Here is a 15777-nt window from a genome sequence, read left to right as displayed (position 1 = left end):
AAATACATAAATCACCTTTATGCGTATGCATAAAGGATTCTATTTACGCATTATTTCTTTGGGAGTCAAAGGGTATGTTCCCTTTGAGAAGGGCAACTTGCTAGTCACACTAGAGGCATCCTTCTGATTAAAGTTTATCATCATATGAGAAACTTCCTAGCATCTTTTGTCTATTATTAGGGATTTATATAATCAAATTATATCCTAAAATCTATCAATATAGATTTACATCCCATGTATATAGACTATGTCTCCCATATACATTCTATCTTCATATAATGTTTAAAGTCATAACTTTAACGAAGAAATATTCTTTTCATTTCCAAAATTAATATATCATATATACATTCATATATATCACATATATATATATATATATATAAATTTAGGAATATGATTAACTCCCACTAATCTTTTGTAAACCTAGTAAACAAAAGATTCATTTACATCTTTATGAGAAAGCAAACGATTTGACCTTTCTCTCATAAGACGCTTATAGCTCCCACTAGCTTGCTAAGATCCATGATGGATGGATCTCTACAACTTACATGTCTTGTGATTCATAGTTTTAGACATATATTATCAAGACTATCTTAATAATGGTTTCGGAAACCTATATTATGTCCAAACATTGAATCACCATTTAGTTGTAGCTAGCAATCTTCGAATTAATTGAAACTAAGACTACGTCAAAAATGGTTCCTTCAAAGTCAACCATTCTCTTTGATTGTAGTCACCTTAAGCTACCAATTAGCTTATGAAGGTTTCATTATTTCGGGTCAAATGGATTTTCATTCTTATTTCTTTCGAATTAAGAGGTGCAACTCTATGACATAGTCATAAAGTTCAAACCATTCAACTGAGACGGTTTATAAATCCTTATCGACTACCTTGGAGCTTTTGGTATAGGAACTAGGTTGTTATATTTGTTGATTATTATCTTGTCTCTCAAAGAACCATTCTTTGAGTTCTATCCCTCGTTCATTTGCTCTTAGGCAAATCACATTGTAGGATTACAATGAACTACCCAACAAAACAACATTTGTTAGTTGGTTTATAGAAGCGATATCCAAAAGTTAATTTAAGGATATCCCACAAGATTGTTATCAAACAAATATTGCTTATTAGCACACAACCCCAAATCTTAACATGTTTTAAGATTTTGTCTTTCTTTCCAAGTACATCTTATGGAGTCATGAAAAATTTGGAAGATCTTCTAATTGACAATCATATTGTTTTAGAAGCATATATATCCTATATATGGGTAATTGATAATATCCAACGAACTAAATCTTATTCAAGTTCGTTCTTCTCCTAATGGAGAAATCTATTATCTTATGATGCTTCTTTCCTTGATGTCTTTCAAGAAAACTATTCTAAAGTGTTACCATTCCTTGGATCAAATCTAAGGATGTAAATACTTTAGACGTCTTACTCATCAACTTACATTTCTTGAATTCTTTGAAACCTTTTGCAAAGTATTCGGACTTGTGTTTATTTAAAATAAACTATAGTCCAACCGAGGGTGATCTTCGGTGAATGTTATACAACATGAGTAGTATTATGTTGTGGACAAGTGCCACTAACATCTAAGTGAATTAACCTCAACAACTTTGTGATTCTTTCTTCTTTCCAAAAGAATAAAGATTCAAACATTTCGCCTCTATACAATTTTAACAAGAAGGTATTGGATCCGGATCTAACAATCCAAAGCATCCATTTATTACCAACTCGTAATTTATGTTTTTAGAGGAATCACAACTTAGTTGGGATTAGTCACTACCTTGCAACCTTTTGGGTTTTAAGCATCATTATATTCTAAACAGTTAACACCACCATATTATCTCTACTATAGAGACAATCAATTAGATTACCATAATCCAATCATTGATTAATAAAGAACAATGTTTTGTCAAACAAAACATTCATCCATTTCACATAGTGACGAAATTTAGTTCATTAAAATTGGAATATAAAGACAATCTATGTTTTTCCAATTTCTTTGGTAGTTCATATGAGAAAGTAAGTACCATCTGCTTTCGCAGAGATCTACATTTGATTCACGTTTCGAATGTGAAGTACTTTCTCTTTTCTCATTAATCTTCTACTTCTTATTAGTCACACTTTTACAACGATTGTAAAACATAGTTACTAATACAGAATCAAGCATTCAAGTAGAAGAGCCAACTGTTTTGAACTTTTCAAGAACAATTTTCAACACCTTCGAAAGGTGTGTTCTTGACACTTGCAAGACATTTCTTGCAAATACCCCTTCCAATGTCCATCCTTTCATAAAGAAAGTTTGTTCCCTTGGAGTTAATTTTATCTTCTTCATTTGACTTCTCCTTTGACTACAATAGTCATGGTCCCTAAACTCCCACTATCTCTCTTGAAACTTATTTCAATTGTGTTATACACATCAAACATTTTGGAGAGCATGTGGTTATTGTTCATTATATAGTTTACAATAAACTTAGTGAACGATTAGGATCGGGACACAAAGGTGAAGTCCTTGCCTAGTTTCCGTCTCATTAAGTGGTTTATCACTTCAACACTTAATGATTCAAAATCATCATAAGTCCATGTTAATGGACTATTTTTGTCAACCAACCATTATGTTCTAAACATAATTACAAACCTTCAAGAGTTGTACAAGGCAACTCTCATTTCTTCATACAACAATTTGTAAGTGAAGAATCATGGCACATAAAGTGTCCATGCCTTTGTGCTTTCTTCTCAAGTTCTTTGTTCATTTAACAAAGAAACAAGCACTAGTGTTTGCATTGACTAAGGGTTGTTCAAAGCAACTATTATTTCTTCATACAACAATTTGTAAGTGAAGAACTAATAACACTAAAAGTGTCCTTGTCATTATGCTAATCTTCGTAAGTTCCTTTGTTCATATAACAAAGGATTAAGCATTGGTTGTTTGTGTTGTCCTCTTCATGATAGACTTTTCTAACATGTTCTTCCAATGATACATTATCATTAGGAAGATTGTGAGGATGAGACTACTTAGATACATATGCAATCTTTATAAGACATTCTTTGGGATTGTGGTACTAAGTCCAGAAACTAAAACATTCGGTTTTATTTGTCAAGTGTTGGATAGCGTTTGCAAATATATTGGTAAACAAATACATAACGAATATAAATTGATTGATTTTAAGCCATTTGATCCGGGTCTTTAAATCAAATAGCACCACCCACTATTTTTGGCAAATTCCATATCCCTCAAAGGAATTCGAGAGTTTTGGATGAAACTCCTAGTAGATTATGGGAGGCTCACTATTACCAAGTGATGCGAAATATATTAAGCACACAAATTAAACCCTCTTTTTGTCAAATTGTAGTAAAGATGTAAGTAGGGATCGTTCTAGACCGGGGATTAGGAGGGATTGCTAAACGCTTGGAAACTGACTTAAACACTCAAAAACAAAGTTAAAAACACTAAACTAGACTCAAAGAATGCAAAACTAAAAGTTAAAACACTTAAACAAACCTAAAACTTAAAACAGCAACTAGAAGGCTCAAAACTGCCTAAAAACCACTTTCTGGGCAGTTTTGAGCACTTACACTAATCTGGACGAAATTGGTTGAAAACTTGAATCAAAACACCTAGAAACACAAATCAAAACACTTTCTAACTAATCTAAGACTTCAAAATAAAGGGGGAATAGTTTTGGACAGAAATTGAAAACAAAACAGAAACTTTAATTAACACAGATTGTAAAAACGATTTTGGTGAAAAGGATGGATAAAAGGCTAGTTAGGAGGTTCTTCTCCACACATGTCACACTTGCAAACAAAACGATTTTCAGTTGTTCTTCCGATAAACTATGAATACTCAACGCCCCAAGTTAACCGTGAATTGCACTAATTAACCCTCAGTTTTTCCAGAATTTATCAAGTTGGATGATTGCATACGACAACTCAAAACATTCCCTACAAGTTCCCTACATGAATTGCATAATAGAGATACAAGCAAGAATCATTACGTTTTATGAAAAACATAAGCATTGACGAAGCATTTGTTACTATGAATTGCGTGAAACTTATGCTAAGAATTCATTCAACGCGATCGTTTTCAAGCGATCTTCACTACTTGTGATTATAAGATTATAACTATTAGGTGAAACTCCCTCATAATCTAGCATCATATTCATGCATGAAAACTAAGCGTGCACTCTCAATCAACATACATAAATAAGTATCAATCAAATAGATGAACGAATTGAATCCACAACTTATGAAATAACAACTGAATGTAATCGAATCAAATTGCAAGCATGTACATGGTTTCGAATCACCCCCCAACTAAGGGGGTTTAGTTCCTCATACTCACAACACAAAGTTTATTGAATTGAAACATCGAAGACATAAGAAAGATTACACCTAAAATGCCAAGGAAGTCCACTTTGAAATCTGCACAGAAAGCTCCTCTTTCTTCTTCTCCTTGCTGCGGCAGTGAGGGTTAGGGGGTTTTTGGATGGTTTTGGATGAGGGAGAATGGTGGAAAACTATCTAGGATAGGTGTAGGGCACGGCTAGGAAGGTTTGGGGTCAGAAAATATGGAGTTGGGTGAAGGTTGGGCTCGGCAAAGGTGAGGGACAGGTTCTGGCGTGAATGGAGTTTCTGGATGTGTTTTTGGTTTTTTAGAATGGAGTTAGGATGATAGGGTGGTGCGGCAAGGTGTGGGAAAGAGTTATGGAGGTGTGGAATGGTGTCTAAAGGTGGAGGATGGTGGCTGGAATGGATGAATGGCTGCGGCAAGGTAGGGATTTGGGTGATGGTGGCTGCGGCAAGGTGGGGAAAGGGATGTAGTTTTCTGATTTTTATGGAGAGGGAAGAAGAAGTGCGGCTAGGGTGTAGAAATATATATATATAGGCACTTAAAAACCCTAGCAATTCAGATTAGAACAATGGGCTAGGGTTAAGGTTTGTAAAATAGGGCTTTTTGGATGGAAAGGTGCGGCATAGGCTTAGGGATTTCCAATCAGATTTTTGCATGTGAACAAGGCCTAGGTGCGGCTGAAACAATGGGCTAGGGTTAGGGTTTAGGTACGGCATAGGTCCAAGAGTTAAGGATGGGTCATCCAAAAGCCCAAAACCGAGAATAGAAACTCACGAAAATGGAAACCTCCAAGAATAGAAACTTCCAACTTTAGAAACTTTGGTTGCCAATTCCGATTTAGGAAAGATCAACCCAAAATGGAAACTTTTAGGCTTAGCTTTCCTACTTCAAGTAGGAAACCTCAAATCTTCAACTCTTCAATTTCATCCCAACCTTGCGTTCCAAGCATGTCCTTTTTACTTCAAGCTCACTTTCTGCTCCAAAAGCTCCAAACTGCATCATTTCATGTAATACGTCCGCTAAACCTGAAAACACAAGAAAGTAGCTTAAAAGACTACTTTAACGAAGAAAACATAACAAAGATGCATAAGAACTAGCTAACTAAGGCGCATAAATATGCTCCTATCAAATTCCCCCACACTTAGCTTTTGCTAGTCCTCGAGCAAAACAAACAAAAGAAAGAAAACAAAATGAAACAAACTAACCAAAACAAAACCTAAACCTTTCAACAATTGCCTCAGGGATTTCCAATGCACATGACATGTTAAAGATTGTTATCCCCACAAATTTGAGTCATCTTTACACAAGCACATACTTAATTAAAGCCACCACTTACTAATTCACAAGTAATCAATCAAAACAATGCTTTGAATGTAGTAACATGCCTTAGAGAATTCCCTCAATTCCTTACAAGATATACACTCTATTTTCACTCAGATTTTCTAACTCCACACCCTACACTAGTCATATGTGAGAAGATTGATGTAGAAATGAAAACGAATGCTCACATAAATGTATCACAAAGAACGCAATTTCTAGAGTTATGAAGCATGTTTAGATATGATCTCATGAATGGAATGCTACTACTTAGATGCGAGAACCAGTGACACCATATGCTCATACCAAATTCAAACTCCACAAATTGAAACACATAACACTCAAGATAGAAGTTAAGGGTTGTAATGGGGCTTGGGGTGTTGGTTAACAAGGAAAGGATAAGGAAAACAAACGTTCTTCAAGCAATAGTAAGCAAAGCAATGAAATTGAGACTTAGAATTCACTTAGAGTGCAGAAATTAACTTTAAAACACAAGGGAAAGATTTAAACAACTCCTTAGGGCCGAATTCATTGTTTTGGACCCTTACTTCAACAAACAATACTTTGGAACTCTTTTTCTCAACTTTTCAACTCTTTTTCACACTTTTCATATTTTTTTCTTCATTTTTTCTTTTTCCACGAATTTTTTATTTTCTTTTCTCTTTCCACACGTGCCTATGGCACACAAAATCACAACGAAATACTTCCCCCACACTAGTTTTCTGCCAACATAAATCAAAAGGAATTCAATTTGAATCATGCTTTACTATGCTTTAAGAACAAGGGTTTGGATGGTCCTAAACTAGGCTAGGTGAGGAAAACATGGGTTAACAAATAACGAAGGCTAACAAGGCTCAATGGGGTTAAAACCTACAAATCACAATGACATAGGGCACACGGCTTTTTGGCTAAGGTGGTGGTCACTACACAACTTCATCTTGAATATGTGTTATGCAAATCAATAACATGCTTTGAATGAAATGGGCATGAGTTCTAGCATTTGGAACTAAATGATGAAACGCCTTCTAAGTAGCAACCAAGCAAGGAATAATGAGATCATGCAACGACTTAGAAAACAAAGAATGCACAGATTTTAACTCTCCAAATAAGCGTTTAGGCTCAAGTCTCACAAGGTTGTAGCGTTAGTTTGAGTTCCTTCCTTCAAGCATGTTACAAAAACTGATTTTTTTCTTTTATGATTGCATGTGAATTCATAAGTTATAACCACAACTAAACATAACAAAGAGTAAATCAAACTTTCATCCATGTTAGTCACTTTCTTTAACAGTCATGCACTTAAAAACCAAATCCTCATCATTGTGTTGGAAGGTACCCTAAGACACAAACAAACACAAAAACAACTCTTTTTGGGTTTTTAAAACAAATTTTTCAAATTTTTATGTAATTTTCGGATTTTTACTTCAAAACACACTAAAACACATCAAAACTGCTCAAAAACACTTAAAAACAGCAAGGAACAAGTCTTCAAGTTTAGGGTGATAAAATCCCACGAATTTGTATCTAAAACACTTAGTTACCCCCCCACACTTAAAGAAACATTGTCCTCAATGTTTCAAGCATAAAAAGAAACACACAAACAGCAACTAAAACAACTAAATAGGCAGATTCGAAATAAATAACAAAGGGAAGAGTTTAGGAACGCAAATCTGGAATTGGAGTGATTCCGTGGTCTTCCTTTGTTGCATTGCATGGGTTGCCTCCCAAGTAGCGCTTTCTTTAACGTCGTACAGCCGGACGAAAAGCCCATTCACTCTCCATTTGTGCCCACGGCACCCAAAGAAATATCATCCACGGTGATTAGGAGGGATTGCTAAACGCTTGGAAACTGACTTAAACACTCAAAAACAAAGTTAAAAACACTAAACTAGACTCAAAGAATGCAAAACTAAAAGTTAAAACACTTAAACAAACCTAAAACTTAAAACAGCAACTAGAAGGCTCAAAACTGCCTAAAAACCACTTTCTGGGCAGTTTTGAGCACTTACACTAATCTGGACGAAATTGGTTGAAAACTTGAATCAAAACACCTAGAAACACAAATCAAAACACTTTCTAACTAATCTAAGACTTCAAAATAAAGGGGGAATAGTTTTGGACAGAAATTGAAAACAAAACAGAAACTTTAATTAACACAGATTGTAAAAACGATTTTGGTGAAAAGGATGGATAAAAGGCTAGTTAGGAGGTTCTTCTCCACACATGTCACACTTGCAAACAAAACGATTTTCAGTTGTTCTTCCGATAAACTATGAATACTCAACGCCCCAAGTTAACCGTGAATTGCACTAATTAACCCTCAGTTTTTCCAGAATTTATCAAGTTGGATGATTGCATACGACAACTCAAAACATTCCCTACAAGTTCCCTACATGAATTGCATAATAGAGATACAAGCAAGAATCATTACGTTTTATGAAAAACATAAGCATTGACGAAGCATTTGTTACTATGAATTGCGTGAAACTTATGCTAAGAATTCATTCAACGCGATCGTTTTCAAGCGATCTTCACTACTTGTGATTATAAGATTATAACTATTAGGTGAAACTCCCTCATAATCTAGCATCATATTCATGCATGAAAACTAAGCGTGCACTCTCAATCAACATACATAAATAAGTATCAATCAAATAGATGAACGAATTGAATCCACAACTTATGAAATAACAACTGAATGTAATCGAATCAAATTGCAAGCATGTACATGGTTTCGAATCACCCCCCAACTAAGGGGGTTTAGTTCCTCATACTCACAACACAAAGTTTATTGAATTGAAACATCGAAGACATAAGAAAGATTACACCTAAAATGCCAAGGAAGTCCACTTTGAAATCTGCACAGAAAGCTCCTCTTTCTTCTTCTCCTTGCTGCGGCAGTGAGGGTTAGGGGGTTTTTGGATGGTTTTGGATGAGGGAGAATGGTGGAAAACTATCTAGGATAGGTGTAGGGCACGGCTAGGAAGGTTTGGGGTCAGAAAATATGGAGTTGGGTGAAGGTTGGGCTCGGCAAAGGTGAGGGACAGGTTCTGGCGTGAATGGAGTTTCTGGATGTGTTTTTGGTTTTTTAGAATGGAGTTAGGATGATAGGGTGGTGCGGCAAGGTGTGGGAAAGAGTTATGGAGGTGTGGAATGGTGTCTAAAGGTGGAGGATGGTGGCTGGAATGGATGAATGGCTGCGGCAAGGTAGGGATTTGGGTGATGGTGGCTGCGGCAAGGTGGGGAAAGGGATGTAGTTTTCTGATTTTTATGGAGAGGGAAGAAGAAGTGCGGCTAGGGTGTAGAAATATATATATATAGGCACTTAAAAACCCTAGCAATTCAGATTAGAACAATGGGCTAGGGTTAAGGTTTGTAAAATAGGGCTTTTTGGATGGAAAGGTGCGGCATAGGCTTAGGGATTTCCAATCAGATTTTTGCATGTGAACAAGGCCTAGGTGCGGCTGAAACAATGGGCTAGGGTTAGGGTTTAGGTACGGCATAGGTCCAAGAGTTAAGGATGGGTCATCCAAAAGCCCAAAACCGAGAATAGAAACTCACGAAAATGGAAACCTCCAAGAATAGAAACTTCCAACTTTAGAAACTTTGGTTGCCAATTCCGATTTAGGAAAGATCAACCCAAAATGGAAACTTTTAGGCTTAGCTTTCCTACTTCAAGTAGGAAACCTCAAATCTTCAACTCTTCAATTTCATCCCAACCTTGCGTTCCAAGCATGTCCTTTTTACTTCAAGCTCACTTTCTGCTCCAAAAGCTCCAAACTGCATCATTTCATGTAATACGTCCGCTAAACCTGAAAACACAAGAAAGTAGCTTAAAAGACTACTTTAACGAAGAAAACATAACAAAGATGCATAAGAACTAGCTAACTAAGGCGCATAAATATGCTCCTATCACCAAGCCCACCTCACGATGATACGATGTTTGGCTAGCAACAATAATAATGAGAGAGTACGCTTACTCATTTGCAACTAATGCAAGTACCCATCTTATTTGGCCTCTAGAGAATGTCACCTCACAATGATATGATGTTGGTTCCATTGCACTTAGTTAAGTCATTCCCACCATGCTTAGTTCGTGAAGGGGTTCAAGAATAGCCTCACGATGATATGATGTCGGCTATCCTCGTTGCCTACACTAACCTCATCATATGTTTATGGATTCCTCCTGAGTATAAGCATGCACTTTGTACTCCCCCATGATAGGGTGAAGCCGGTGTACAAGTCATAAACGATTGGATCCCACCACGGTGGAAGGCCTACGAAAGAGTGTTCTAAGCACTCTCACGCTTATCAACTTAATAAGGGTTTGGTTGAGGGTTTTAAGTCTCATCATATATAAACATACATTTTAATCTCTATTAAAACTATTTTGGTCCTATTACAACTATTGGTCCATATGATTGTTTTTAGTTGTATATAATACTCCCACTATGCTTATAAAATGGTTTTTAAAGCAAGAGTATATGATACTACTAACATAACCTTTGCATTCATTTGATGGACTATATAGTTGCCTTAGGGCCTTAGGATGATTATGAACCTTTGTTTAGATTCAACATGAGCCTTGTGTTGAATCTCGGTCTAGGGATGGTGATTGATTTTAGTTACGCGTTTAATCACATTAAGGCGTGTTGTCTTAGGGGCGTTGGACCCAACTACTTCATTTTCATGCATATCAAATAAAGCAAGAAAGAAGTACTTCAAAGTAAAGGTGAGCTTATGCTCATTACAACATTTGCATAAAACAAATTACCTTAAAGTAAAGAAGAGCTTAAGCCCTTTTACAACATTTGATCAAATCAAATTACAACCAAAATCTAATCTACACATTCCCATGGTTCAAACAAATTTGAAACGGCCTTTCACATAGCTCAATTATATTAGGCTTAGGTTCATAATCACCCTTTAATTAATTAACACTTTAACTAATTAAATTGAATGCAACATTTTCATTTGGTTTTTGTATCCATAAAATTGATTTAAATGGAGCTAAACAAAATGAAAATCCAATTCTCATTTAAAGAGACAAAACAATTTTGTTCTCTACCTAATTTGGGCCAATATGCAATAACCACAACTTTTGGGCCATAAAGCAATTAACCTCAACTTTTGGGCTATATTGCAAAACTTTTGGGAAATTTTTTCAACAATTTCATAAAGCCTTGCAAGTGGTTTTTGGTTGGTGTAAATCATTAAACCATGCATGTGGTGTGTAAGGTGTGTAAGTCTTACACACCCATCACAATTTCTATCACCTTTCAAAAAATATAAATGTTTTGATGATAGATATTTCACACCAATCAACACAAAACAAAGACTTTATGAAATTAATCAAAACTTTGAATCAAAACACCAAACTTTTTGTTCTTGGCAAAAATGTCAAGAACATTGAAGAACATTCATGAAAAACCCAAAATTTTTCCATGAACTTTTTCCACCCAAAAACATTCCAAAAACATTCAAACTTTAGGGAAATAACATCTAACCAAACTAGGGTACATAGGGGTTCCAAAAGTCACTTGAAAACACTTTTAACAAGTCAAACAAGAACCCAAAAATCCACCCTTTGGATTTGGCCGAAAATCCCCAAAGTCATGGCACCAAATTTTAGCTCCAATATTCATGCTCATATGAACTACATCTACAACATTTGAGATGGCAAATTTTCTAACAAAATTTACATTCAAAGAAACAAGAATAAAGCTTGTAACAATTACAACTTTTAAATCACAAACTATGAACTACAAAACCCAAAAGGATTCACCAACTACTAGACCTAGGCTCTGATACCACTTGAAGGATTATTTTGTGAAAACATGTTCATTTAAGCAACATCAATAAGCATGCAATTAACAATTAAAGGCGGAATCATGCTAACATGCACTTAAAAACAAAACATTAACCAAGAAATTCAAAGCCTAGTAGATTGGTGAACCAAAACTCAACTCAAAACATAGTGAGTTGAAATTTATACCTTTGTAGATTCCTCTTTGCATAAGCAAAGGCTAATCACCCAAAGAGAGGGCCTTCATTCCTTGCATCTTAAATCTATGGATTTGGATGGAAGAATAGGTTTCTCCAAGTTCCCAAAATAGGGAACCTCTAAGCCTCTTCACCAAGGAGAGATAGGAGAAGAAATGAGTGACCTTGGAGTAGTGGGATTGCAAGATGCACCCCCAAGGTGGCCGGCCTCTTTAGAGAGAAATGGAGAGACATGTTCTCTCCAATTTTCTCCAAAACAAACCCTTTATGAATTTTAGGCTATAAAGTCATATTTATACCTTTATTCATTTGAGTGGCAAACTTGTAAATAAGTCCAAGTTCACTACCCTTAGCATCATGGCTGGCCCTAGGGTATTTTTGGGCTAATTAGGCCTTTGTGAATCATTATTCATTAAGTTGTCATACAACTTAAGTCAATGGGCTTGACGTTCGAAGCCCATTGGGCCTTAAGGTCCAAAACCTATCCCGAGGTCTTTAACGAACTTATTCGTTTGATTAATTAACATATTAATTAATCCTTGCCATAAATAAATGATTAAACCATTTAATCATTCTTACTCATGTCCATTGTTTCTTCAATCTCCACCTTACACGGTGTGCGATCCATTAGGTTCCTTTTAGCGAGGCAGTGGGCGATTAAAACCATTTTATATCGATTGTGAATTGAAACTTACTTTCAATTCTCCCTTTAGTGATTACACACATTTAGGGCTTCCACAAACCATGAGTGACACCTTGCAGCATATCATGGTTACCCAAGCTAATCAGAAGAGGTAGAGAAAACCTATTCAGTTTGGGATTACAAATGCAATACGGTCTTTCTCTAATCTAATACTCCTGACCACATTGTTTGGTTTGATAGTTTATTTATTCATGTCTACTATCCAATGTGATTCGTGTGCTTATATGATTTCCTTGAATGTGATTTAGAACGACTTTTCTAAATCTCATTCATACTCTGGCCAGAGATTCTAAATCATATCATAGAGTATTCTCCCTCAAACAGTTTGAAGGTTAGAGATCCCTTGTTGCGCATTCACTTGCCTCCATGGCTAAGTGGCTTAACCCCAACGATGTCGTGGACACCCCGATGGGGTGACTTTGACATAATCAAAGATCAAGGACTTAACCACAAGACAACTGTGATGCCTCAGGTCAAAGGACTAATTTGCATTATCCCAAACATGAGTATGAGAACTCTTCGTTGATCACGTTCAGTGAACTCATTCTCTACTGAGCACCTACGTACTTGTCTTGATGTCACACACACCAATGACTCGAGACTAGTCACTCTCCCTGAGAGAAGACATAGCACGTACCGATCTTGACGGACTGTCAATGCCCAATTGGCAATCCTATGATCAGGAACATTTAGGATGTGTCTACGAAAGAATGGTCTTATGAATCTAACTTCATTAGATTACATTCTTCCAATCACATATTCCTTGGACTTTATCGTTTAAGCATATAACATTTATATGAGACGGCTCAAACAATAATCTTTGCCCCTTATAGTTAAACTAGATTAGTTTAACATGCGAAATGTCCGTAAAGTATCATCATATGATTGGTTTTAGGGCACATTTCCAACAACATTTCCAACACTTGGAATTTGTTTAGACACCAAATAATTCACTAAATCGGCATACCATGGCTCACTTACCTCAATGGACAGCAGCTGCTTATCTAGGAATGCTTCTAGGATGGGTAAGGGCTCCTCATTGAGTACCAAACGGCTCAAGTGGTTAGCCACCATGTTCTCACTTCCTTTCTTGTCCCAGATTTCGATATCAAACTCTTGGAGAAAAAACATCCAGTGAATAAGCCTTGGTTTGGCCTCTTTCTTTGCAAGTAAATATTTCAAAGCTGCATGATCAGAATAAATGATGACTTTAGTTCCAAGTAAATAAGATGACATTTAAGCGTTATTTAAGGCATTGCATAATAGATGACATGCGGCTGCTTGTCCTTCCTTTGTCCCAAAACAGCCCCTATTGCATAATCTAAGGCATTGCATATAAGCTCGAAAGGAAGACTCCAATCTAGTGGAACTATGATGAGGGTCGAAGTTAGCAAAGGTGATTGAATGCCTTCTCACATTCATCGTCGAATTTAAATGGCACATCCTTCTGTAGGAGTCGGCATAGGGGTGTGGAGATCTTCGAGAAATCTTTGATGAATCGTCTATAGAATCCTGCATGTCCAAGAAAACAAGGTTAGTTTCGATTTATCAACCTCAATTCCTTTTTCTGAAACTATGCCTTGTTTTAACATAAAGTGACATTTTTCCTAATTTAAAACAAGGTTAGTTTCGATGCATCGTTTCAAGATTAATGTGAGATTAGTTAAACAATCATTAAACAAATCACCAAAAACACTAAAATAGTCCATGAATACTTCAATAATCTTCTTAACAAAATCTGAAAAGATACTTACCATGCATCTTTGAAACGTGGCTAGTGCATTGCATAAACCGAATGGCATTCAATCATAAGCAAAGGTACCAAATGGACAAGTAAAAATGGTATTTTCTTGATCATCCAGAGCTATGACAATCTGATTATATCCGAATAACCATCAAGAAAACAATAAAACGAATGACCAGCTAACCTTTCAAGCATTTGATCAATGAATGGCAGGGGGAATTAATCATTTCTTGTGGTGGCATTGAGCTTTCTATAATCGATGTAAACTGGGTGGGTACAAGTTCGTCTTCTTCATTCTTCACCACAGTGACTCCTAATTTCTTTGGAACAACTTGGACCGGGGAAACCCAACGACTGTCCGAATTGGATAAATAACTCCACAATCAAGAAGCTTGATGATCTCCTTCTTCACAACTGATAGGAGCATATTTATGTGACTTAGTTAGCTTGTTCTTGTGCATTTGTGACGTTATTTCTTAGTTAATTATGTATTTTAAGCTATTTTCGGGTGTTTGTAGGTCATAATAACAAAGTTGGCAAGAAAGTGCATTCTGGAGCATTTTAGAGCATTTTTTGAGCCAAGATTGGATAGTGCAAGCTTGGAGACATGAGGATGGACGTTTTTGAAGATTTGAAGGCTAGAAATCAGCATGTGTCTGTGCAAGTGTGTTGACTTACAACTTCAAACATCCATCCACTACACCCATTACATCCACTCATTACCAAACACTCATCCACTACACCCATTACATCCACTCATTACCAAACATCCACCCACTACACCCATTACATCCACTCATTACCAAACACTCATCCACTACACCCATTACATTCACTCATTACCAAACATCCACCCACTACACCTATTACATCCACTCATTACCACAACACTCACCCACTACACCCATTACATCCACTCATTACAACTCCATACACTCCTCTCCCTAGCCTATAAATACATCCACCCTTCACCATAATTTGGGGGCCATCATCCAAAGACACTACATTTCACATCTCACAACTTCATTCACAAACACAATTTCCTTGCCGTGACCTCCATCCATTCATCTAGCCATACTACATCTCACAAATCCATACACTTTCATCTCTTAGCCGTGCAAATCTATTCCATCCATATATCCATACACATCATAGACACTTGTGCTACATGATAGGAGCATATTTATGCAACTTAGTTAGCTTGTTCTTGTGCATTTATGTTGTTTTCCTTAGTTATTTTAGTGTTTAAAGTCATTTTTGTGCAATTTCAGGTTTTAAGGACAAAGTATGCAAAAAGATGCATTTTGGAGCCTTTTGGAGCAGTTTTGGACATCAAATGGATTGCACATGCTTGGAGCTGAGAAGATGGACGAAATTGAAGATCAAATGAGCGTAAGATTGAATGAAGATGTGAAGAATTGGATTCAGGACAAATAAAGAATGAAGAGTTCAAAATTGGAAGCCAAAGTTTCTAAAGTTGGAAGTTTCTATTCTTGGAGGTTTCCATCTTTGGCTCTAAACTTTCCTAATCCTAATTCACCTATGTTCCAGCTGCAAGGAGGCTTCCTAAATATTTTAGGACACTAAATAAATGCTTCTAGAAGACCTAGACCTATCCCTAATCTTTGCCGCACCCACCTTCCTATTTTTCCTACTTTA

Source organism: Malus sylvestris, chromosome 6 (genome assembly GCF_916048215.2).
Source record: "Malus sylvestris chromosome 6, drMalSylv7.2, whole genome shotgun sequence".
Lineage (NCBI taxonomy): Eukaryota > Viridiplantae > Streptophyta > Magnoliopsida > Rosales > Rosaceae > Malus > Malus sylvestris.
The sequence above is the reverse complement of the archived record's forward strand: the minus strand, read 5'-3'. Positions refer to the sequence as shown.